The sequence below is a fragment of the Somniosus microcephalus genome, chromosome 16 (genome assembly GCF_052327205.1).
Source record: "Somniosus microcephalus isolate GS21.2 chromosome 16, FLI_Smic_1.0, whole genome shotgun sequence".
Lineage (NCBI taxonomy): Eukaryota > Metazoa > Chordata > Chondrichthyes > Squaliformes > Somniosidae > Somniosus > Somniosus microcephalus.
Genome location: NC_141002.1, coordinates 37807076 through 37834551, shown reverse-complemented (window position 1 = coordinate 37834551; position 27476 = coordinate 37807076). Strand labels below are relative to the sequence as shown.

General features: G+C 45.2%; 1 protein-coding gene and 1 long non-coding RNA gene across 2 annotated transcripts in view; one reads left to right on the top strand and one right to left on the bottom strand.

Annotated features, from left to right (window-relative positions):
• LOC147106076 (proline-rich protein 5-like) overlaps positions 1-27476 on the bottom strand; it is a 131635-nt gene that overhangs the window by 83414 nt on the left and 20745 nt on the right. The gene's annotated exons all lie outside the window — the stretch shown is intronic.
• The window catches only part of LOC147106077 (uncharacterized), a 33413-nt gene that overhangs the window by 4082 nt on the left and 1855 nt on the right, over positions 1-27476 (top strand). The window contains exons 2-3 of the long non-coding RNA XR_015081329.1: positions 22234-22348; positions 23674-23834. This is a non-coding gene — a long non-coding RNA (uncharacterized LOC147106077). The remainder of the gene's footprint in view (positions 1-22233; positions 22349-23673; positions 23835-27476) is intronic.

Genomic DNA, 27476 nt, shown 5'->3' with positions numbered 1-27476 from the left:
ACTGTTCAGCACCATTCGAGACTTGTCAGATACTGACGCAGTCCATGTCCATATGCAGCAAGACCTGGACAACATTCAGACTTGGGCTGACAAGTGGCAAGTAACATTCGCACCACACAAGTGCCAGGCAATGACCATCTCCAACAAGCGAGACTCTAACCATCTCCCCTTGACATTCAATGGCATTACCATCGCTGAATCCCCCACTATCAACATCCTGGGGGTTACCATTGATCAGAAACTGAACTGGACCAGCCATATAAATACTGTGGCTACAAGAGCAGGCCAGAGGCTGGGAATTCTGTGGCGAGCATCTCACCTCCTGACTCCCCAAAGCCTTTCCACCATCTACAAGGCACAAGTCAGGAGTGTGATGGAATACTCTCCATTTGCCTGGATGAGTGCAGCTCCAACAACACTCAAGAAGCTCGACACCATTCAGGATAAAGCAACCCGCTTGATTGGCACTTCATCCACCACCTTCAACATTCACTCCCTCCACCACCGGCGCACTGTGGCTGCAGTGTGTACCATCTACAAGATGCACTGCAGCAACTCGCCAAAGCTCCTTCAACAGCATCTTCCAAACCCGCGACCTCTACCACTTAGAAGGACAAGGGCAGCAGACGCATAGGAACATCACCACCTACAAGTTCCCCTCCAAGCCACACACCATCCTGACTTGGACCTGTATCGCCGTTCCTTCACTGTCGCTGGGCCAAAATCCTGGAACTCCCTTCCTAACAGCATTGTGGGTGTACCTACACCATATGGACTGCAGCGGTTCAAGAAGGTGGCTCACCACCATCTTCTCAAGGGCAATTAGGGATGGGCACTAAATGCAGGCCTAGCCAGCCAGCGACGCCCATATCCCATCAATGAATTTTAAAAATATTGTATATAATTCCTTTTACAGCAATGTAGTACAGCTGGGGGCTGCACCTTTAATGTATCTGTTAACTGTACTAGGGCTTCTTTCCTGTACTCCGCGTGATGACGTCATGCCATCCATCACGTGATCTCTCAACGGCGGGAAGAACGTGAAGACGTCATGACGTCAGAGCTCAGAACCTTCTAGCAGTAGAGCTTGGAACCTGCTAGCAGTTGAGCTCGGAACCTTCTCGTAATTCCAGAGAGGCTTTCAAGCAGACCAGACCTATTTGCATTGTATCTTACAGTTCCCTGTACAGCTTCGTTTGTTCATTAAATTTTTATTGTTTTTGATTTTCTGAGTCGGTCTCAATTCTTCGGCTAGGAACCCCAGTTCCCACATTGGTGACCCCGATTTCTTCGAACAATTTTCGTTGAAGTTACATCATGGACACGAACGCCGTCACCCTCAAACTGCCGCAATTTTGGGAGCAACAACCGGCCGCGTGGGTTTTCCAGGCGGAAGCCCAATTTGCAATCCGGGGAGTAGCAGCGGATTCGACCCGTTATTATTACGTGGTCTCCGCCCTCGATAGCGCCACGGCCTCGCGGGTCGTCAGCCTCCTCGAGAGTCCACCGAACGATGGCAAGTACGAAGCTTTAAAAGCACGTTTACTGCAGATTTTCTGTCTGTCCAAGTCGGAACGCGCTCGCAGACTTATCTCCATGCCCGGCCTCGGGGACTCAAAACCCTCAGAGCTCATGAGCCAAATGCTCACGCTTTTGGGCTCGGAATCGCAATGTTTTCTGTTCCGCGAGCTGTTTCTCTGTCAACTACCAGAGCCAGTACAGACGGCCTTGGCCAATTCCGTGATCACGGATTGTGCTGAACTCGCCGCGGAAGCGGATAAAATATTCACCGTCTCACAACAATCTTGTGCAGCCACGAGGTGCCAAAACTATGCTGAACTTGCCGCAGAGGCGGATAAAATATGCTCCTGCACACAGCCATGTTGTGCAGCCACGAGGCGCCCATCCCCCACAAGAGCGAATCCGACTCCTCCTCCTGCAGGCTGGTGTGCATACCATGCTCGTTTCGGCACGAAGGCCAGAAATTGCCGTCCGCCCTGCAGTTTCTCACCAAAAAAAACAGCGGTTTCTGAGAAGATCAATAAGGCCTAAGGGACGCGCCGGAGTTGCGATGGCCGTTGGGTCCGCAGGGAAACTCCTATACATTACAGACTCCCTGTCAGGGCGACGTTTTCTCTGTGATACTGGCTCCCAGTGCAGTATCCTACCAGCATCGAAGCTAGATCTTCAATCCAGCGGTCAAGGTCCCCCCCTCGAGGCAGCCAATGGTGCGGTCATTCGCACGTTCGGAAAGCGTAGGGTCCAGTTGAGTTTTGGCGGCCAACGTTTTGTTTGGGAGTTCATCACGGCGAAAGTCTCACAGGCCATCCTGGGGGCAGATTTCTTCTGCGCAAACGGGTTTCTCATCGACGTCCGACACTGCCGGCTAATCAGTGCCTCCACTTTTCACTCGGTCCCCTGCCACCGAAGCACCGCGATGTCTTGGTCAGTTGCCTGCGCAGTCCCATCTCCAAATGAGTTCTCTCGTCTTCTCAGTGAGTTCCCTGAGCTCACCAGGCCCACATTTTCTTCTTCAGTCGCGAGGCACGGTGTGGCGCACCACATTACCACGACAGGATCCCCCGTTTATGCGAGAGCTCGAAGGCTGGAACTCGGTAAATTTGCAGCCGCCAAGGCGGAGTTCCATACAATGGAACGCCTGGGTATTATTCGACGTTCGAATAGTCCTTGGTCCTTGCCATTACACATTGTTCCTAAGCCGGGCGGCGGATGGCGACCATGCAGCGACTACAGACGCCTGAATGAGGCTACCACACCGGATCGGTACCCAATTCCTCACATTCAGGATTTTTCGGCCCATCTGGCAGGGAATTCCATCTTTTCCAAAGTAGACCTCGTTCGAGGCTATCATCAAGTACCCATGCATCCTCAGGACGTCCCCAAAACTGCCGTCATCACACCTTTCGGGCTCTTTGAGTTCCTTCGTATGCCGTTTGGGCTGAAGAATGCAGCACAAGCCTTCCAACGTCTCATGGATTCCGTGTTGCGCGATCTGCCGTTCATCTTCGTCTACCTAGACGACATGCTTATTGCCAGTAACAGCACGAAAGAACACATTACGTACTTGCGCACCCTTTTTTCTCGTCTCAGCCAACATGGCCTTATTATCAACCCGGCCTAGTGCCAGTTTGGGTTGCACAGCATTGATTTCCTGGGACACAGAATCACCTCAGAAGGCGCCGTCCCGCTGGCCACGAAGGTGGAAGCAGTCACCTAATTTCCTCTTCCTCAAACCGTCAGGGCCCTCCAGGAATTTCTGGGAATGGTCAATTTTTATCATTGGTTCGTCCCCAAGGCGGCATTGTTGATGCAAACTTTGTACGAGGCCCTCGGAGGTAAATCGGGCAAAGACCCAATCGATTGGACACCCCAGATGGACCAGGCTTTCCTCGACACTAAGAACGCTTTGGCTGCTGCGACCATGTTGGCACATCCCCTTCTGGGCGCAACAATTGCCATTACCACCGACGCATCTGATTATGCCATCGGGGCAGTACAGGAGCAGTGGGTCGACGGCACATGGCAACCACTGGCTTTCTTCAGCCGCCAATTGCGGAAGAACGAACGCAAGTATAGTACTTTTGATAGGGAGTTGTTGGCAGTGTTTCTGGCCATCCGCCATTTTTGCTTCCTACTGGAAGGACGCCTATTCACGGCTTTTGTAGACCACAAGCCACTTACTTTTGCGATGGCCAAGACAGCGGAACCATGGTCGGCACGGCAACAACGTCATCTTACGTACATATCTGAATTTACAACCGACATACAACATGTCTCGGGCAAAGACAACCTGGTGGCGGATTGTCTCTCCCGCGCCCAGCTCCACGCAGTACACCTGGGAGTCGACTATGTTGGTTTGGCAAAAGAACAGAAGGCAGACCCTGAAGTGCAGGCATACCGGACCGCACCTTCCAGTTTACAAGTGGCTGATGTCAGTTTCCAGGCCGCAGGGACCACACTCCTGTGTGACATCTCGATGGACGTCCCACGTCCAATCATTCCAGTTGAATGGTGCAGGAGAATTTTCGACACTATCCACGGGTTGTTACACCCTGGCATGAGAGCGTCACAACGACTCATGGCAAAGAAATTCGTCTGGAAGGGCATGCATCTCGACGTCCGTGACTGGACCAATACCTGCGTGAGTTGCCAGAAGTTCAAGATACAACGCCATGTTAAGGCCCCAGTCGCCACTTTTCCGGTTCCGGAGTGTCGATTCGACCATGTGCACGTGGACCTGGTTGGTCCTCTCCCTTCCTCTCGCGGGTACACTCACCTCCTCACCGTGGTAGACCGCACCACCAGGTGGCCAGAGGCAATTCCTTTGGTTGCCACCACAGCGGCAGACGTCTCCAGAGCCTTCATCTCGTCGTGGGTAGCTCGGTTCGAGGTACCGGCTGACATCTCCTCCGACCGGGGGCCTCAATTTACCTCTGAGCTTTGGAACGCCGTAGCTCAAGGTTTGGACACCAAGTTTCATCGTACCACCGCCTACCATCCACAGGCGAACGGTCTGTGTGAAAGATTCCACAGGTCCCTTAAAGCCGCAGTGCGTGCTAGTCTCCGTGGGCCTAGTTGGGTGGACAGGCTCTCTTGGGTGCTGCTAGGTCTTCGCACGGCGCCTAAGGACGACCTACATTCTTCTTCAGCACAGCTGGTTTATGGCCAACCACTCAGAGTGCCTGGCGATTTTCTTCCTCCTCACATGGAACCCTGGACCCCAGCTCAGCAGCTCGTCAGCCACCAGGAAGCGGCTAGGAATTTCATCCCAGTGCCTACGTCGCATCATGACCTGCAGCACTCCCATGGCCCGGTGGATCTTAAGAGCGCAGAATACGTGTTCATTTGGCAGGATGCTCGCAAAAACCCGCTCAAATTGCCTTACACAGGTCCGTTCCGTGTCATCTCGTCAGGTAACAAGTCCTTCACAGTCGACGTCGGCGGTAAGCCTGACCACATCTCCATCGACCGGTTGAAACCGGCGCATCTGGATCTGAGCGAACCAGTCGTCACCGCTCAGCCGCCTCGTCGTGGTCGTCCACCGTCAACTGCTGGTCCAGTACAGCCACAGTCATCCGCCGAGTCGCCAGTGCCCGCCTCACCGTGTCGACCACAGCCGGCCTCTTCTTCTCCTCCGCCTGCGGCGTCATCCCAACCACAGCCAACGGCCAGTTTGTCTTCTAGCGCTCCGTTCCAGCTGCCGGGGTATCGCAGTCGGTCGGACAGACTCGTCAGACCCCCTTCTCGCCTTACCTTCTCTGTTAAAAGCAATTCTGGGGGGGCGCATGTGGCGGAACCACCAGAGGATTACGGACAATTGTATATAATTCCTTTTAGAGCAATATAGTACAGCTGGGGGCTGCACCTTTTAATGTATCTGTTAACTGTACTAGGGCTTCTTTCCTGTACTCCGCGTGATGACGTCATGCCGTCCGTCACGTGATCTCTCAACGGCGGGAAGAACGTGATGATGTCATGACGTCAGAGCTCGGAACCTTCTAGCAGTAGAGCTCCGAACCTGCTAGCAGTTGAGCTCGGAACCTGCTAGCAGTTGAGCTCGGAACTTTCTAGCAGTTCCAGAGAGGCTTTCAAGCAGACCAGACCTATTTGCATTGTATCTTACAGTTTCCTGTACAGCTTCGTTTGTTCATTAAATTTTATTGTTTTTGATTTTCTGAGTCGATCTCAATTCTTTGGCTCGGAACCCCAATTCCTACACCATTGTCATTAATCTAGTGCACCTTTAACGCCATGCCATCTTATAAAGTTTTTTGGCATGAATTTCCTTGGAGCTTTTTCTACTCCACTGCTATAACTGGTAGAAGTTTGGTGGAAACTCCATTTTAGCGCATAATCAGGGTTTCAGCTGAAGTTACAGTAAGAGAGTGGGAGAAGTCACGATGAAATTCACCCCGCTGGTTTATTTTATAGCAATGATGAATCTTTTAAGCACATAAAAAGTAAAAGGATAGTCATAGAATGAGTGGGACCACTTCGAGATAACGTAGTTGAGAGCAAGGGAATTGTGAAGCTGCTTTGTAAGTGCTTTATCTCTATTTTTATAGAGGAAAGTGAAAGTAGGATTTTAGAGGTACCTTGGAGGAGGTAGTAGAGCCACTACTGGAGTCAAATATTTGAATGGAAACTATATATATATTTTTTAAGTTAATAGTACTAAAGGTATAAAAGTCACCAGATCCAGATGGAATGTATCCCTGAATACTAAGGGAGGTATTCGCAAAGGCATTAGTCATAATTTTCCCCAAAATTTAGGAAACTGGAATTCTGTCAAAGATCTGAAGGGTGCTAAATGTTACATCCTGTTCAAGAAAGTGCAAAGGGATAATGCAGGAATTAACCGGCCAGTTTATCTTACCTGAGTTATGAGTAAACGTCTAGAGCCCTTAATATGAGATGCAATTTAGGAATGCTTAGAACGGTGTGGATTTCTAAAAAACAGGTTGTTCTTAACTAACTTAATTGAATTTTTGAGGAAGTCAAGGAATGTATAGATAAAAAGAATCTGGTTGACTATATATAGATTTTCAGAAGGTGTTTGATAAGAGACATGAAAATTGGGGCAAATGATATTGAAAGGAATGTAGCTGCACAGAAAGAAAGACTTGCATTTATATAGTGCCTTTCACAGCCACCGGATGTCCCAAAGTGCTTTATAGCCAATGAAGTACTTTTTGACGTGCAGTCACTGCCACGTTTCCTACATTACAACAACCAATTTGCAAACAGCAAGGTCCCACAAACAGCAATATGATAATGACCAGATAATCTGTTTAATGATGTTGATTGAGGGATAAATATTGGCCAGGACACCGGGGATAACTCCCCTACTCTTCTTCGAAATAGTGCCATCGGATCTTTTATGTCCACCTGAGAGAGCAGACAGGGCCTCGGTTTAATGTCTCATCCAAAAGACAGCACCTCCAACAGTGCAGCACTCCCTCAGTACTGCACTGGAGTGTCAGCTTAGATTTTTGTGCTCAAGTCCCTGGAGTGGGACTCGAACCCACAACCTTCCGACTCGGAGGCGAGTGTGCTACCAACTGAGCCACAGCTGACAAACAAGAAAACTAGAACGAGAGGTGGCTTGGGAACCAAATGGAAAGAGTAGGGATAAATGGATGTTTTTTGGATATGGGCAGTGATATGATCCAAGGATCTGTGCTGGGATCTCATGTTTTCAATGTTTATAAATAATTTGGACATAAGGACAAGAGGAATGATATTAAAGTTTCCTGGCAATACTAAATTTGGGAAGCATGGTAAACTGAGGAAGAATGCAGGAGGGCAAAGACAGGTTAATAGAATGGGCAGTTAGGTGGCAGATACAGATCAATACAGGAGAAATGTGATGTCATATATTTGGATAAAAAAGACAGTGAAAATTATACACTAATTGATAACATATTTAGTATACTGGAGGAACAGAGAGATGTAGGAGTACAGATACAGATATCTTCAAAAGTGGGAGTGCCAGTAGAAAAAGCTCTTAAAAAGGCAAATAGGATTCTGGGTTTTATACTTATGTCATTTAATATAAAATCAAGGAAGTGGTGTTGAATTTGTACAAGACATTAGGTAGGCCACAGTGGAAGTATTACGTGCAGTTCTGGGTACCCCAATGAGAAATGGTATTAGAGTCATGGAGAGGGTACAGTAAAGATTCACTGGAATTATATCAGGAATGAGAAGTTATAATTTGGAAGAAAAGCTTAAAATATTTTCATTGAAACAGGGAATATTAAGGGGGAATCTTTTAGAGGTTTTTCAGAATCGTAAAAGGTTTCGGGAGAGTATATAATGAAAGATTGTTTTCGCTGGTTGGCAAATTGCTATCAAAGAAACAGAGATTCAAAACTAGAGCTAGATGAACAAAGAAGTTAGAAGATTTTTGACAGGTTATTAGAAGATTTTTGACACAGGTTATTAGAACATGAAATGTTTTGCACACAGGTGGCAATTGAGGCAAAGACTATGGGCTGGATTTTGTCAATGGGGGCGCGTTGGGGGCGGGACTGCTGGTTGTCGGGTTTCAGTCCCGCCCCCAATGACGTCCGGCCAACCCATGCTATTTTCCCTTGATTGACCTTGTTAAGCCCGCCCTGCGGGCTTAGCAGGCCGATTAACGGAAAGCCGGTGACAGAAGACTTCAGCGTATGATGTTTCATCTGTCAAAAATGTTTTGACAGATGAATTGTCAGCGTTTGACACCTTAGAGAAGCTGTCAAACACTGACAATCTCTGTTCTATGGTAAGCCCTTGCACTGAAGGCTCATCAAAACCTATTTCCTCTGCAGAAATCAGATGGCTGCTGCATCTGAGAATGCAGCAGCCATTCTGTCATCTCTGCCGTTGAGATGAGGCACCCCCGGATCCCCAAGGGTTGAAGCCTGTAGGAAGAAGCAAAGGTAAGTAAACTTTTTCTAACACTTTATCCTCGCCTCTCATACTTACCTCTCCACACTTGCCCCAATCACTCACCTCCACAGTGGACTTTTCGATCCCTCTCACCCCTGCAGACCCACTGCTCACCTCGGTGGCCTTGTGGTGTTTCCCAACATCGGGAAGCCCGCACTTGCAGGGGTAAAATGGGGATAAGCCTCAAAACTGCCTGTTAACTACCTCAAAACTACCTGTTAACAGGCAGTTAATTGGCTGTAATCTCCTTCCCGCCTCGGAGTCGGGGACCTGCCTCCCGGGAAGATGGCACGGTGGCGGGTTGGGAGCGGGGTCGGTACCCGCTCCCAGTTTCTGCCATTTTCCAGGCAGTCCTGCCTCCATACCCACCTCCCCAGGGCTGGGAAAATTCCCCCCTCTGATATAATTTAAAAGGGACCTTGATAAGCATTTGAAAAGAATAGGAAAAGATACGGGAAAGGGTAGGGACATGGATTTAGAGTACATCATCCCAGTTGAAGCACTAGCACTGGTTCAGGTAGCAATGGCCAAATATTTTCCCTTTCTGCTGTAATTTATATGATTCGATTGAAATCAGAGTTGTAAGTTTAATGATTGCCATGGTAAATGTACAAGTATTGTAAAGGGGTTCATACACAGTACAGAGATTCCGCTGGGGAGGTTGCATCGTTACACAAATAACTGGATAAATGATTTCTTTTTCATATGCAGGGAACTTCACGTCTTTCTCTTGTATTTTTTTGAAACTTATAAATCCCTGTAAACTGATTGTTACGTCTGAATGTGCCAATTGTTTTGTAGTTTTACACCAAGTGCATGGGTTACGCAGTGTGATGCACCCTCTCCCCTCCCTCGGCTTCCGTGTAGTTTCATTGTTCTTCAGTCGCATGACAGTCTGATGTGGCAGGAACCATTTTTTGCCAGTGGAAATTAAGGGAATAAAATAGCACTTTGTATATAATGTGCAAAATAATTGCAGGCACATGAGTAAGTTACATGCATGATGGTATGAGGCTTGCAGGTGTACTTGTGGATTCATGAGTTGAGGTCATGCTGGCCTAAAACTAACTCAGGGTAACCAGCATACCTGCTGTCCACTTGTATCCACCTGTTATTCTATATCCCACTAACTAACCATGGTAATTCTGACCATTTGGCATTTCTAACATGCACAGTCAGAGAGCCAATATCACTTCAAGACTAAGGGGCGATTTTGCCAGCCCTGGTGAGGCGGGTGTGGAGGCGGGACTGCTGAGAAAATGGCAGAATTTGGGTGTGGCTGCCCAACCCGCCTCCATGCCATCTTCCCAGGAGGCGGGTAGCTATCCCGTGCCGGGTCCCATCTCCTTGGAGGCGGGAAGGGATTAAAGCCTATTTACTGCCTGTTAACATGTAGTTAACAGGCAGAAAATAGGATTATCCCCTTTTTGCCCTCACAAGTGCGGGCTTCCCGAAGGCTCTGAAACCCGCCAGCTCAGCGAGGCGAGTAGTGGGTCTGCGGGAGTCGGTGGGTGCAAAAGTGTAGTGTGAAGGTAAGTGATGGGTGCAAGAGTGTAGAGGTGAGGATCTGAGGTAAGTGCAAAGGGTTTTTAAAAGTGTTCTTGCCTTTGTTTCTCCCTGCAGGCTTCAGTCGGTTTGTATGCGGAGAGTCTCGGACCTCCGTGTTGCAGATGACAGATGGCCGTTGCATTCTGCGATGCAACAAACATCTCATTTCTGTAAAACAAAGAAGGTTGATGAGGTCTTGTATGCAAGACCTCATCAAACTGCAGAGGATGTCACTGTTTGACAGCTTCACAGAGCTGTGAAACGATGACAATTCATCTGTCAAAAATTTTACAGATAATAAAACATCATATGTTGACGTGCTCTGCAACCGGCTTTCCCTTAATTGGCCTGCTAAGCCCGCTGGGCAGGCTTAACAAGGTCATTCAAGGGAAAATAGCGTGGGTTGGCCACAAATTGATGGAGGCGGGACATCGACCTGACAAGTAGCAGTCCCACCTCCAACACACCCCCATTCACAAAATCGCCCCTAAACTGTCATGTTAAGTTAATTAAGGAACAATAAATAGCACAGATTAGGTCATTGTAACAGGATATTTTTTAAAGGGAGAAATGCATGATAAAATTATCAAAAATGACTATTAAATTCAAGTGTCAAAAATAGTAAACTTTAGATCAAAGACCTTAGAGACATTGGTAGTGAAACAATGGAATTTAAATCATTTGAGCACATTTTGTAATGTTTACTCTGTTTAATTAATTATCTTCTGTTAGTGGCATTAAGGAAGCAATGAAGCATAACTAAACAAAATTCTAGACTTCGCTGAAAAGTCAGGAATGTGTCCTATTTAATTTCATTGGAGTCTTTGTAGAACTATAGATGTTTACAGCACAGAAGGAGGCCATTTGGCACATTGGGGGAAAATTTGGTTGCTTTGTGCCTCCTGTTAACGCCCTAAGAGGGCGCTAATGGGGAGCAAAGCAACTAGCGCCCGGGTGCAGCGATGTTTGCGCCACTCACAAAATTGACCAGACATTTTGCAGCAGCGCTAAACACTACCGCCACGATCTCCTGCGCCCGCAGATCGTGACGTCAGTCAAGCGTGCAATGCCCTGGTAGCGCCCCGGACCGGATATTGAGTGGCGTCCCCTGCCTTACCGCCTGCCACTAGCAACGGCAGGTTGAGGGGAGCATTTTGCAGTCGGGAAGGGAGCGCTATTTAAAGGCAACCGCTTCCTCCCTTTTTTTGTCGGCGACATTTTTGCACCACGCATTCTGAGAGAGAGACTTCTGGAGAGATTCAACGCTGTGTGAAGGAGTTTTGGGTACTGAGCAGCAGTTTGCAGGTTCATTTTGATTTGACCTTCCTTGCATTGATTTAGAAGAGACTATGGGGGCTGCACTCAGCTCTTTCCCTGGGCCTCTCCATTGTTCTTTCCAGCAGATTTGATGTACAGGTCTCTCCAGGCCGAGATTCAAGGTTGCAATGAGCAGGGTGTGGATGGAGAGTAAGATTGACCCTCCCCTTTAAGAACTGGCCAGTGTGTCTGAGTTCCATTGCTGACTGACATCACATGAGCTTCGCCAGTGCTCTGAGGTAGCGCCTCACTCCTCGGCGTTAGCGCTTTAAGACAGACGTGTAGCACCTGATTTAGCGCTCCAATCACCTCCAGGGGTGATAGAAGCCAAGTTGGAGGCGATAGTTAGCGACAGGTGCTAAACTTTGCGCCCGGCCGATAATTGCGCTCCAAATGGGGCGATACCGAATTTCTCCCCCATTGAGTCTGTGCCAGCTCTTTGCTAGAGCAAAACTAATCTCACTGCCCAGCTCTCTCCCCATAGCTCTGTATCTTCCTCTACTTCAAATATCTATCTAATTTCCCTTAAAGATGAAATAGTCTCTGCCTTAACCACTCCCTGTAGTAAAGCATTGTATGCTCCAACAACCCTTTGTGTAAAGAAATTTCTCCTAACCTCACCCCTCACTCTCTCAGTGATAATTTTAAATTGATGACCTCTTGCCATTGACTCCCCAGCCAGAGGAAATGGTCTTTCTCTATTCACTCAATCAAAACTGTTAATAATTAAAAAAATCTCTACTGAATCTCCTCTTAGCCTTCTTTGCAATGGAACTAGACCTAGTATCTAAAGTCTTTCCTCATAACTATAGCTTCCTATCCAAACATCATCCTGGTGAATCTATGATGTGTGCTGTCTATGCATTTATTGCCCTTTCTATAATGAGGTGTCCAAAAATGCACATGGCACTCTAACTTGGCCTAAGCAGCGTTTAGTATATATTCATAATTTCTTCTTTGTTCTTGTACTTTATGCTCCCATTTATAAAATCCAAAATGCTAGTGGCATCTTTTATGGCTTTACCTACCTGCACTCGTACTTGTAGGGAATTATGGATTTGAAGCCCGAGGTCACTCTGCTCATCCAAATCCTTTAGTGTATTGCACTGAGGGAATACTCTCAATGCTCTTAGCCATTTAAAATTACATCTGCCATCAGTCTGCTCATTCTGTTAATCTGTCTACATCTTTCTGAAGTGTTTTAGAGTCCTCCTCACTGTCTGCCAAACTTCCTACTTTTGTGTCGTCAGCAAATTTCGAGATTGTGTTCGCTATACTCAAGTCCAAATCATCTATATATGCTGAGATCAAACATGGACTCAGCAGTAGGTACACTACTTTAATTCTCCAATCTAACTAGCATCCATTTATTCTAGCTCTTAATTTCCTATCCATCAACCTACTTTCTGTCCATGCTGCTATATTTCCTCTTACAGCATACACCAAAGTTTTTTTTAACAAGCCTCTTGCGAGACATTTTATTGAACAGCTTCTGAAAATCCATATAGCTGCAGCTCTGAATTCTGCAGGGGCTCTTCGGGTCTCCCATCATAACCCTCGGGGAAACTGCCCTCTCAGGTGGAAGTTAAAGACCCCGTGTCATTTTCAAAGACATTCCCGGTGTTCTGGCCAACATTTATCCCTCAACCAACATCAGTAAAACAGATCATCTGGTCATTATCGCATTGCTGTTTGTGGGAGCTTGCTGTGCGTAAATTGGCTGCCGCGTTTCCTACATTACAACAGTGACTACATTTCAAAAAGTACTTAATTAGCTGTAAAGTTCTTTAGGATGTCCTGAGGTCGTATAAATGAAAGTATTTATTTCTTTAACATTCTACTGGAGTTTAAAGACAGTTTAGAAACATAGAAGATAGGAGCAGGAGTAGGCCATTCGGCCCCTCGAGCCTGCTCCGCCATTCAATGAGATCATGGCTGATCATCCAAATTCAGTACCCTGTCCCTGCTTTCTCCCCATATCCCTTGATCCCTTTAGCCTTAAGAAATATATCCAACTCCTTCTTGAATATATTTAATGAATTGGCCTCAACTGCCTTCTGTGGTAGAGAATTCCACAGGTTCACCACTCTCTGGGTGAAGAAATTCCTCCTCCTCTCAGTCCTAAATGGCTTACCCCTTACCCTTAGACTGTGACCCCAGCCATCGGGAACATCCTTCCTGCATCTAGTCTGTCTAGTCCTGTTAGAATGTTATAAGTTTCAATGAGATCCCCTCTCATTCTTCCAAACTCTAGTGAATATAAGCCTAATTGACCCAATCTCTCCTCATACGCTATTCCTGCCATCCCAGGTATCAGTCTGGTGAATCTTCGCTGCACTCTCTCCATGGCAAGAACATCCTTCCTCAGATAAGGCAACCAAAACTGCGCACAGTACTCAAGGTGTGGTCTCACCAAGGCCCTGTACAACTGCAGCAAGACATCCTTGCTCCTGTACTCGAATCCTCTCGCTATGAAGGCCAACATACCATTTGCCTTCTTAACCGCCTGCTGCACCTGCATGCTTACCTTCAGCGACTGGTGCACAAGGACACCCAGGTCTCGTTGCACTTCCCCTTCTCCCAATCTATTGACGTTCAGATAATAATCTGTCTTCCTGTTTTTGCCACCGAAGTGGATAACCTCGCATTTATCCACATTGGGCAGATGCATGGCAAATGCAGTATAATCACCCAACCTGTCCAAATCATACTGGAGTTTTTGTGCATCCTCCTCACAGCACACATGCCCACCCAGCTTTGTGTCGTCTGCAAACTTGGAGATATTACATCTGGTTCCCTCGTCTAGATCATTTATATATATTGTGAATAGCTGGGGTCCTAGCACCGATCCCTGCGGTACCCCACTAGTCACTGCCTGCCACTCGGAAAAAGACCCGTTTATTCCAACTCTTTGCTTCCTGTCAGGTACTACAGCCACTTGCTATGAAAGCTGACTGTTTGCTTCTGAAAGGCTAGGTGCTAGAACATGCAGATATCATCAGATTATATCAATAGCCTTTGACACCTTAGCCAGGAAGTTGTTATTGTTTCGGAACCTGTTTACAGAGAGAGAGAGAGAGCTAATTACTTACCCACCTGAGGAATTAAGTACAGTCTACTCTCAATTTGAAGTTACTTAATTCAAATTATCTGTTAATTTGAATTTAATTCATTTGAAAAATGCCTTCCATTGAAAATTTGTTTCATTTGAACCTCCTCATTCAAAACAAAAAGAAAATACTGCAGATGCTGGAAATCTGAAATAAAAACAGAAAATGCTGGAGAAACTCAGCAGATCAGGCAGCATCTGTGAAGAGAGAAACAGAGTTAATGGGCCAGTAATTCCGGTCCCAATGCGTGAGTACGGACGAGGTACTCACGCGTGGGCCCGGTGGAAGTGCCGGATTTCAGCATGCACAGCGCATGCGCGGGAAACCGACATTTCCTCCAAGGGGTTCAGAGGTCCAATGCGTGCGCGCAGCGTTGAACTTCCTTCTTTTTGACAGGTTTGCCCGTGTGTAAGGGCCTCAACTTTTTAGAAATGTAAAAAGGAGACATAAGGACTTGATTCTTTAAAGTAAGTGGTCTATTATTTAAAATTATAACATTTTTCCCACAGCTTTATTGTTTTTAAGGACTTTACAGTAAGGTAGGTTTATTTTTAGACCCGATTTCTTAAAAAATTATTTTTTTCAAAAATTTGATTAATTGTTTAAAATAGTTTTTTTAAAGTTATTTATAGTTCATTTAATTAGTGGGATGTTTTTTAAAATTTTATTTAAAGTTTAAGTAGTGTTTTGGGCACCCGTAGTTTTCATGAGTTTGACCGTTCTTACTATCAAACTCATGAATGAAGTTTTCCCTCCCCTGATTGGCTGCCCAGTGCTCACCTGATCCCAGCCGGCACATCGAACTAACTACGCCGCTGGATCAGGCAAGCACAGCGCGCCGACAGCTGAACCGGGCCAGTGACAGGAATTCCAAGCAGGCCCAGGCTTCAGCTGTCAGCGCGCCGGGTAAGTACACATCGGGGGCTTGCACGCGCGGCAAGCCCCCGAACCTAATTTCTGGGCCATTGTTTCAGGTCGATGACTTTTTGTCAGAACTGGAAAAAAGCAGGAAATCGAAGAGATTTTTAAGCAACTGTGGCTGGGAAATGGGGGTAAGGAATGAAAGAATAAAAGGGAAGGTCTGTGATAGGATAGAAGGCAGGGGAGATTAAGAGACATTGAGAGACATTAAGAGATATTCAAGGCAAAAGGATGTGGTAATGGGACAGGTTAAGAAACATAGAAACATAGAAGGTTGGAGCAGGAGTAGGCCATTCGGCCCCTCGAGCCTACTCCACCATTTAATGAGATCATGGCTGATCATCCAAATTCAGTACCCTGTCCCTGCTTTCTCCCCATATCCCTTGATCCCTTTAGCCTTAAGAAATATATCTAACTCCTTCTTGAATATGTTTAATCAATTGGCCTCAACTGCCTTCTGTAGTAGAGAATTCCACAGGTTCACCACTCTCTGGGTGAAGAAATTCCTCCTCATCTCAGTCCTAAATGGCTTACCCCTTATCTTTAAACTGTGACCCCTGGTTCTGGACTCCCCCGCCTTCGGGAACATCCTTCCTGCATCTAGTCTGTCTAGTCCTGTTAGAATTTTATAAGTTTCAATGAGATCCCCTCTCATTCTTCTAATCTCCAGCGAATATAAGCCCAATCGACCCAATCTCTCTTCATACGTCATTCCTGCCATCCCAGGTATCAGTCTGGTGAATCTTCGCTGCATTCCCTCCATGGCAAGAACATCCTTCCTCAGATAAGGCGACCAAAACTGTACACAATACTCAAGGTGTGGTCTCACCAAGGCCCTGTACAACTGCAGCAAGACATCCTTGCTCCTGTACTCGAATCTTCTCGCTATGAAGGCCAACATACCACTTGCCTTCTTAACCGCCTGCTGCACCTGCATGCTTACCTTCAGCGACTGGTGCACAAGGACACCCTGGTCTCGTTGCACTTCCCCTTCTCCCAATCTATTGACGTTCAGATAATAATCTGCCTTCCTGTTTTTGCCACCAAAGTGGATAACCTCGCATTTATCCACATTATACTGCATCTGCCATGCATCTGCCCAATCACCCAACCTGTCCAAATCATACTTGAGTTTCTCGGCATCCTCCTCGCAGCACACATGCTCATCCAGCTTTGTGTCGTCTGCAAACTTGGAGATATTACATCTAGTCCCCTCATCTAGATCATTACTACATATTGTGAATAGCTGGGGTCCTAGCACCGATCCCTGCGGTACCCCACTAGTCACTGCCTGCCACTCGGAAAAAGACCCGTTTATTGCAACTCTGCTTCCTGTCTGCCAACCAGTTCTCTATCCGAGTCAGTACCTTACCCCCAATCCCATGTGCTTTAACTTTACATGCTAATCTCTTATGCGGGACCTTATCGAAAGCCTTCTGAAAGTCCAAATACACCACATCCACTGGTTCTCCCTCATCTATTCTACCAGTTACATCCTCAAAAAATTCCAGTAGATGGCAGAAGAAACAAAGGATGGCTCTAGATGAAGTGTAAATTGCACTGGCAGAATGGAAGACAGCTGCCATGTGGGAGAGAAGAACAGAACAAAAGTGTGGATAAAAAATATATATATGATAGGGGCCGGAGTTATGATCTGAAATTGTTCAACTCTATGTTGAGTCCAGAAGGCTGTAAACTGCCTAATCGAAAGGTGAGGTGCTGTTCCTCGAGCTTACGTTGAGCTTCAGTGGAACAATGCAAGAGGCCGAGGACGGTGAGGTCTGAGTGGGAGTGGAGCGGTGAATTAAAGTGACAGGCGACCGGGAGCTCGGGGTCCCCCTTATGGACTGAACGGAGGTGTTCCACAAAGCGGTCACCCAATCTGCCTTCCCTTTTGTTTTTTCATCCCCTCCCCCATTTCCCAGCCACTACACTTGCTTAAAAATCTGTTCCATTTCCTGCTTTTTTCCAATTCTGATGAAAGGTCATCGACCTGAAATGTTAACTCTGTTTCTCTCTTCACAGATGCTGCCTGACCTGCTGAGTTTCTCCAGCATTTTCTGTTTTTACTCCTCATTCAAAATATTGGTGAATTCCATCTTCTACCCCAAATGGGTTCTGACCAGTGAAATCTGCTGCTTAATTCGAATTCAACCTGACTCAAGCAGGCCAGGGCAGCTAACCTTCCTTGGTTATTCCGATCTCGTCTTGTTGGAAAAGACAACTGAATTTTCCAAAGAATTTGTAATTGACCCTGTTTCTGCATCATGGATCAAATGCTTATAACACAACCATACAATCGAAGTCCAGATCCACACACCGGGAAGCATGCAATGTTCTCACAGAAAGCATCGACAGTTGGGCCCCATGATCAAAATAGCTGGTGATTGGAAATTTCAAATGCCCTGATGTTGGTGTGTCTGTAATCTGCGGAAACAACAAAAAGGTGTGAATGGCTTGTGCTCTTTACACAAGAGTGGACTGAAACATGGCATCGCAAGGCTGACCGCTGTGGACTCGTGTGAAGTTGCGGTGTCTGGAAGCAGAATCCAATGTAAATTTACACCACCAGCAGGGGAAGCAGCTGCATGTGACACAGGCGAGGATCTCACACAGATACCGACAGCTGGCTCGGTGCACGCGGGTTCTCCATAGCGACTCCCACCGCCTGTGAAATCTGAATGTATCGTTGGTGGTGAAAAGGAGGCCCCGAAAGCCAGATTGTTGACTAAGATGGAAATAGTTGATGTATGGGAGAATGCTTCCACTAGTGTGAAGTAAGAGCAAGGAAGAGGCCCCAGTGAGAAAATCCAGTGAGCAGAGGTAGAGGAACCAGCCTTCAATATGACCGTGGCATCCAATTTTGTGAGATCGCTAATGAAGTGTCTGATAATTAAGCCAGATGTCCTGACTGAACTTTCTCGACAGTAAGTACTTTGTGGATGAACGTGCTGTCAGCAGGAAGCAAACCACAATCAGAGACCAGCTTGTGAAATGACTGAACATTGCATTGCACAGCTTACACGGTGCTCAAATTTCAGTCAAGTGCTTTTCACTAATGGCTTTGATATTTATCTGTGCTATTTCATTAAAATTGCTTACGTTGAACTATTGGATAAGCCAAATATTCGTTGAGCAAAAGAGGCATTTGACTGAACAGGAGTAGACTGCATGTTGTTAGGTGTTACAGGTAACCAGGTTACCACTATATAATTTGATTGTTGATTGTAAATAACAAGTGCCTGAAAACCTGAATTTAAGCAATTGTTTTCCCACAGCAGCAGATGTTCCACAGGATGGCTCAGACTTAAGAGTCTCAGATTACATTTCAAAGTACTTCATTGGCTGTAAAGTGCCTTTAGATGTCCTGGGGCTGTGAAAGGCACTATATAAATGCACATCTTTCTTTCTATTCCAACAGTTCTTCCTATTCTAGCAATATCATTTATGCAAGTTGTCAGCAATTTATGACTTGAAAAGTTGGAAATTCAGACAAGCAAATCCTCTACTTAGCACTCTCTGAAATAGTCGTATGATTGTTTCCATTGGAATTTTCCCAGTGCTTTGTAAATTAAATCCAGGTGAAATTCAGAGAAGGACATTTTTTTCTGGTTACACTTTCTGGAATAAAGACTTGCATTTATATATTCCTTGTCAGAAACATCTCAAAGCACTTCACAGTCAATGAATTACAGTAACTGTTATGTAGAAAAATGTAACTGTTAATTTGCACATAGCATGATCCAACAAACAGGAATTAGATGGATGACCAGTTAATCTGTTTGTGATATTGGTTAAGGGAGGAATATTGGCTAGGACACTAGGAGAAGTTCCTGATCTTCTTTGAATACTGCTAGGGAACTTTTAATCTCTGAACAAGAAGACGGGCCTTTGGTTTACATTTCATCCAAACCTATAGCAATGGAGCACTGGCCAAAAAGGGGAAAGTTCAATATTACAAAATAAGTGAGCCTTCATTGCTTACAGACCAAAATGGGAACTTCTATACACAGTAGCCCGTAATTTGCGGTCAGCGGCGAAGCAAAGGCGTTCGCTGCTGGCCACAAAGAAAGCTCTCTGTGGTGAGAAGTTCGGCTTTTCCGACGTTCAATTGAGATCAGTGTAGTTTAGTGGGAATTCCATAGCGCGAGCTGCTGTGACGTCAACAAGCTGTCTAAGCTGCCAGTCACGATGCAGAATTCTCATAGACCGGGAACCAGGAATTGAAAAGCTTCTTTTATTCTGACTTTTAAAAAATGTTATAGAGAGCAAAACAAAGATTGGCGCTCTCACATGGGGAAAAGGTAAACCTGAAATGAATATGAACAAACTTTAAACATTTTAAAAAAAGTTTCTTAAAAATTGTAATTTTTATTAAAATGGATAAATTTGACACTCCACAAAATTAAAATGAGTTTTTCAGGGCCATAACATTTGTTTGGCAGTCAATACGCTGTTAAAACCCCAGTTCCATCTAATCCAAAAAGGTCTAACATTTAATGGGGTATTTAACAGCGATATTGCCGCAAAAAAGCCAAAGTTTTCGTCAGTTTCACTGATTACACTGATTGCCGGCTGTGGGGGTGGGGGGAGCCACAGTGCAACCAGTCTCTCTTAGGCAGTCCTTTGGAACCGAGGATGAATTGCTTCCACATTAAAAATGAGCTCGCAGGTGATTGATGAGTCCAATGCGGGACCTACAGTCTCTGTCACAGGTGGGGCAGACGGTGGTTGAAGGGGCGGGTGGGTGGGGTGCTTGGGTTGACGTGCGCTCTTTGCGCTGCCTGCGCTTGGCTTCCACTTGCTCCCGGCGAAGAGACTCGAGGTGTTCGGTGTCTTCTCGGATGCTTCTCCTCCACTTTGTGCGGTCTTGGGCCAGGGATTTCCAGGTGTCGGTGGGGATGTTACACTTTTTCAAGGAGGCTTTGAGGGTGTCCTTGAAGCGTTTCCTCTGCCCACCTGGGGCTCTCTTGCCGTGCCGTAGCTCCGAGTAGAGCACTTGTTCTGGGAGTCTCGTATCGGGCATGCGGACAATGTGACCCGTCCATCGGAGCTGATTGAGCATGGTCAGAGCTTCGATGCTGGGGATGTTGTTCCTGAGCAAGGACACTGAACAAGAACCAGTGTCGGAGCAGTGAATAACTGACCGCAACTTCAGGATTTCCGCGTTAGGATGCACATGTGCTAAATCCTGAAGTTACGGTCAGTTTCAGAGGGGTAATGACCGCGAACGCTGTTCATTGGCTGTTATTACCCACCGCAAATTCCGGGCTAATATTTGGTATGTAGTATTCCCAGAATTGATCAGGATGCCCTTGTTACTGTAATTTGTTCACTGGAAATGTCATGAGCCTCTCTTGTCCTAGCCTTCAGATAAGGGAAGAATAGCCACTGTGTGTGAAATGGCTGTATTAGGGTACAGTCTATGATTTGGGTTTATTACAAAGTAAACAATTAAACAGTAACAAGAAGTTGGAACAGTTTACAACTTGCAACTCCCTTTTGCAAAATAATCAAAGATGCAATGCTTCACTAACTGTCTTAATAACACTGAATCTGGACAAATGCCCTTAACATCAAACTTACATGTGCGACTGAACCCACTCCAATGGACTTTCACATGTTTAACCTTTCATATTCAGCACCATGGAAACACCAGCAACATTGTATGATGAGGTGAGCCCTCATCATGGTCAGCTTGACCAACGGAATCACCACTCAAGGGCAGCAGAAAAAAGCAAGCCCAATCAATAATGAGCAGCTCCACCAGTCCATATCATGGCAAATGCAAGCAGCATCCAACCACGTTCTGGATGGAGAGCAGGGGCGGGTCTGGCGTGTCCCATTGTGTGAGGTAACATTCTCAGCAATCACTCTGATGAAGTCAAAGTGCCGCTCGCAACTACTGGACAAAAACCTGGAAGCTGCACCAGGGGAGCTGTGTCTGATAAATTCATGCCAGAATTCCACACTTTGGGGAAAGAGAAAGACTGCAAAAATTTTGCGCTGAATAAATTGTGGTAGATGTTTGTTAACAGGTGAAGTACATTTACCTGTATTGTGTATAAGATGTTTTTTACCAAAATTAGTGCATGTGGCTAAAATGGTGTAGTCATAGCCACACCTGTGGCCAGTCAGTGATTTCTATTGGACAATACTGACATAGAGATAAAGGAACTCGGGACACATTCCTTTCCGATGTGTAAGATGCAATTGGAGCGCCTGTGTGCTAAGAGGAGTTTGTTTTCTTAATACTGCAGCTAAACAGTTTGAAGAAGGAGTATCACCATTTAAAAAGAATCATGTTATTGATTGTTTAATTTTGTCTGGTTTTTAAATTTCAAATGGTAACTGTTAATGATTATAGTGTGAGGGAGCTAGAAGAACACGCAAGGCTGATACTTATAAGTCACCACTGGGCTTATGGCTGCATGCCTATTAACGTTAATTCAGCTCCTTAAAATTGAGCTGAGTTATTCTCCATGCCGCCCCAATAAAATCATTAACACTTATATTTAGACAAAAACATTTAAAAAGTCTTTACCGAAATGAGAGACTAAAGCAATATATTAATGTTAGTCATAGCTCTATTTGATTTTTAAAAGCAATCCTGACAGTCAGATGAATATAACAAGAAAAGAGTTCAGGCATGGTTTTTCATAGTGTGCTCTTGTTGCTGTTAGTTGTTAAGGTTATGAACATTACTATAGTTAATGTCTTACTTGCGGTTATTGTTCTGGTGGGTCCTGAAGCATCAGTTATTTGACTACTGCTGAGGGGAATGTTTTCATCAACTAAGCACACACTAAAGCAATAAATGCTTGTACATTTGACCTCCGATATTAACCCCTTCACTGGCCCATTGGCTTTGAATGTGAAGGCTTTCATTTCAGGTAATTCTTCATCGAATTCTAGATGGAACAGCTGTGAAGAATCGCGCACTTCCCGCCCACACCTCTCTTGTTCATCATGGGCACCAACAAAAGCATAAACAGGTAAGCACTGCACAGGCTCTGCTTCAACAGCTTGATCCATTTTGGATTTGTGGAACTCACTGGCCATTTGGTTACTGAATAAAGCTTCTGATTACACATTCAACACGTGTTAAAACAGCATGGTTCTCACTGAAGCACCGTTGAATAATAATGTCGATTACAAAACTGTGGAGCTTTGGGGAAAACAGCTCACAGGAAAATAGCCCACAGGACACCAACACTGGATGAAATTTGTGTATTTTTGTGAACAGGTTTCCAACAGAAGCGCTCAGTCCAAAAATGACATCCTGGTCATTTTGCTTTATCATAAAGTGTCCTATTATTTAGTGTGTTTTACTTGATGACTGACTAGGTCAGAGATGTATCTCACATTGGTACTTTCTTCTCCAATGAAAGGTAAGTGCACATTTAGATACCATCCTACCCAGAACAAAGTGTATCTCTCTTGGTCTTCCTGTTTGGTTCATTGTTGTTTAATGACTTTGCGTAAGAGTGTGTTACAACTATTCTGTTTTAAATAACTACTAATGTTAAAAATGCAACTGTCTTGTTGAAAAAAGTGTTTGGCCCACATTTTTCATATGGGGAAACAGAAAAACCATAGTGGTGATTTCACACTATGGTGTAGACTCTATAAACCCTCCATTTGCCAGTGTGTATCTTCTGTAGCTCATTGTTCATAGCATGTTGCCTGTATAACCACTAGCGTATTGCCTCTTTAGCCTACTATTTGCCAGGAGTAAGGCATTTGTTAGCATCTAACCTCTATAACCCATCGTTCAGCAGCATGTACTCTCTGTATCTCTCACTTTTGGATGTTCTTATGGACCCAGTCATGTGTTTAGAGCACCTCAGCATGGGGTCAGAACTCCAGAGTGAAAGATGCAGTATTATGATCATTGCTTTCCCTCAATTCATGAAGAACCGCCATGGAGCAGCTCATAAGGCAACAAGTTAATTTCTCCAAACCACAAATGTTTTCCATCAGGCATCAAACAAACAAATACAAAAATGGATTTCAAAATGGAGGGCTGGCTGTCTGTGTGACATCTCGAGGACACATATGATGGCTGTAATTGGCAAACTTCACCCAATGAGGCAGCATGAGATCATAACTATTGCTGGTTGATACAAGGCCTGTCCTGTACTACTTAAAAGAAACAGGCAATTTGCAAGTAGCACCCATTGGCGACTGCATGACACCTGAACCATTTTGAGGCTCGGGTCTCATTACCATGCTGCTGGCGAGTTGCGGTCACCAAGTGAGTGCCCCTGGCGTAGGACCTATATTTTCATATTTAAACAGCCATTCATCTTTGTTTCAGGCGGACGGGCTGCATATCCATTTACAGTCCCGGCTTAAAATTGCATCATGCGGGCCTTGGATATTAGTGGGGTGGCCACCTGTTTTTCAGGCGAGAAATGGGCAGTGGGAAATCACCCTCATTATACCTGAACTGTCACATAAACCTAAATGTTGTATCAGGTAATAATCAGTACATTTGCTCAACCGGTCTTTGTTCTCATGTTTTGTTCATTAGTGTTGTGTATGTACCTTTAAGAGAGAACTGATTTTATACTGTAGTACCAGCAGTGACCACACCTGTATATAAAGCCGTAGCAGGCTTCTGTACTTTCAGTTTCAGCATACCCTCTGTTCAGTAAACACCTGTTATTATTGTTCTCCTGCAGTCCGTGTGTTATTGATACGCGGACACTACAATTAGCAGTGCCAGTCAGAGGTAGCCTGACATTTTGGGTAGATATTCTGTGACTGATGAATATAAATGCAGTCCACATACTACTACCTGCTTTCAGAGTGCTCGCTGAAGGGTGGGAGGGAGTGATGGAAGCTGCTGAAATTCTACACACAGTATCTGTTTCCTAATTGGACCTGAGCAGAAGCTTTAAATTATAAACATGAGGACATGGGGGTGGTGGGGAGGAACCCCAGTTGGCGTGTCGATATCTGTAACTTTTTCTGGGAGAAAGGGTACTTTTCTAGGCATGCTTTCCCCTCTTGTTTTTCTTGTAAATTCCCTATTTATTTCTTTAGCTTGACACCTTATAGACAAATTAGCCCATACACACTCAAGATGGCTCAGATGAGTAACTGAATATAGCTGTGTCCATTTCTGCTTCATGGGATGCCGCATTAGCTTGAAAAACCTATCTTTTCAATACTTAGCAACATTGGCAATTCAGATGAACATAGTTCTGACGAAAGGCCATCGACCTGAAACGTTAACTCTGTTTCTCTCTCCACAGATGCTGCCTGACCTGCCGAGTGTTTCCAGCATTTTCTGCTTTTATTTCAGATGAATAGTTCTCTTTCATGACCATTACACATCATGTTCCACATCTTCATCACAGCTTTGTACAAGTGTTGCTTTTATGCCCATGGAGCATATTCTTGTTGCTTCAAGTACAGGATAACCCGAGACTCACACACCTCCCACAACAAACATAGTTTTGAAATGAAAATAAATTGGCTGCACCACTTCTGAGCCTCCCACATTATCGAAACAGTGAAAAATGAGCACTTAAGAACGTCTCTTCCCATCCATTACTAGTAATAAGATCAAACTCAAAATCCAGTATCAAGAAATGAATGTACAACCATCTTTCCAATCTGCAATTTGACTTCACTAGCGTTATTCATTTATAGATGGAAGATGAAAATACCAAAACACATCACTTCAGAAATGTGTAAAGGTCCTGTCAGAACTAGCCTATTCTTGTAAGCAAGCCACAGCTTACTTTGACTCGGATTTTTCTCCAAATTAATGTGCATTTTGGGGTTCTTTGAGGCTACTGTCTCAAATCTGCTACAGAAAGACTGCACTTGATTCGCCTATGTAATTGGGGTCAAAGGGGCAGGGCTAACCCTCAACCAAATAATTACCAGCACTATGTAAGTAGCATTGCAGGAAGGCATCCATGAGGCGGATACCATATTGAGGAGGTCATTTAGTGTGCAGCTACTGTAGGTTGCTGTTATTTTGCTTGCATATTGATCTCTTTAGTACTCTGGAGATTCAGTCAGGACTTTTCCTGATAACTTCACTCAGCTCAAAGTATTGCTTTGCATTGAGGATACAGATTTACCAAAGGGCATTTCTCTATTTGTGCTATGAAGAAGAAGAGGAGGAAGTGAAGGATATGGAAAAAGCTAGATTAGAGGCTCTTGGAGTGAGGCATCACAGAAGGCGTCCCTTCCTTATGTGCTCATACCAATCCACAAGTGTCTACAGCCCAAGAAGATCTTACTTAGATTTTTCTGGACATCAGTGCCTCAGAAGGCTGTGCTTTCTCCCAGAGGCTATTGGGGAGATATGTCAACTGCTTACTCTAGACCTGCAGCCCACTTTCACCATGGGAGCAGCATGATTTCTATCAGTCAAAGTCACCACTGCCTTAAATTTCTTTGTGGCTGGATCCTTCCAGGCAGCATCAGGTGGCCTTGCCACATTAGTCAGACAGTTGATCACCACTTCTCACAGGTGCAAAGAGCAATTGACTAAAAGTCCCATATAACAATCCCTTCAATTTTATGAATTGGAAAGGTTTTCACTCTATTAAAGTCCAGCAAGTATTCTATACCAATCATCTTATCCAGCACATCAATGCCTGATATCCAGGAAGCTGCTATGATGCTTTCATTATGCAACAATCCACCATGCCAGCCTCATGGCCCAGAATAGCTGATTGATGACTCCAGTAGGCTTCTGCAGATAGAGGGGGACAACAGATACAATGAGAACCACTCCACTACAAGAAGTGTCATTGTGCAGACTACAGGAATTCTCATGTCCTGTTTTAGGTGCCTGGATAAATCTGGTGGAGCCTGACAATACAGCAATTGTCTCAAGAATCACTGTACCTTGCTGCATTCTGCATAATATCGCAATGAGGAAAGGCTTCCTGCCTCTGGAAGCTAATGGCGATGATGGAGAGAGGGTTGGAAGGACCTTGTTCCCCACAGCATAAGGAGGGTGCACAGAAGGGGAGTATGTGAGCCAGGCCAACCAACAGCCAGAGAAAGCATGATGCAACTGATAGCCCGGTGCTTTCAATAAAGGTTAGCTCACCAAATAAAGTCACCTCACACCTGCCTATTCTCTCCTCATGCAGGTATGCCTGATGAGTGAGGCAAGAATCCGGTTTCGCTGTGGAGTTCTTCCATGGTTTAATAGTCTAGTGATACTCATTATCAAGGATAATACATGACCAATGTCCATTTGTATGAGATACAGAAAGCCAACTGGCACAATTAAAACCATACCTAAGCAGGACTCAGTTCTTTCAAGAGAGGAGGACAGAAAATGTAAATACTGAGGAAGATAACAGCTACCCAGGTCTAATCATGCACCTTCTAGTGGCCAGTTTCAGACTGGCACTGGCAAGGGTCTGAAGGAAAGTCACGTGTCCTCTTGGGTGGAGGTGGTTGTTTCAGAGGGAAGCAAAAGAAAGAAAGACTTGCATTTATCTAGCGCCTTTTACAACCTCAGGACATCCCAAAATGCTTTACAGCCAATGAAGTACTTGTGAAGTGTAGTCACTGTTATAATGTAGGAAACGCGGCAGCCAATCTTCACACAGCAAGCTCCCACAAACAGCAATGAGATGATGACCAAATCATCATCTTTTAGTGATGTTGGTTGAGGGATAAACATTGGCTAGGACACTGGGGAGAACTCCCCTGCTCTTCTTCAAAATAGTGCCATGGGATCTTTTACACCCACCTGAGAGGGCAGACAGGGGTTTGGTTTAATGTTTCATCAGAAGGATAGCATCTCAGACAGTACTGCACTGAAGTGTCAGCCTAGATTTTGTGCTGAAGTCTCTAGAGTGAAACTTGGAAACCACAACCTTCTGACTCAGAGGCATGAGCGCTACCACTGAGCCACACAAGGACAAAGAAGAAAAAAATACACTAAACAAGAGGAAATAATCATGCTTACTCAAATCAATAACTTGGTTGAAAAAAGTGTAGCATTATTGAATTGTCACTCGATGTTTCCAGCAGTTTGAAGATGCTACAATACAATATTTACCAAGTCAATTGGCAATATCTGGGGCCAGGAAGAAAATTCTGCAGTCATGTGTTCATTTGTTATCTTGATTA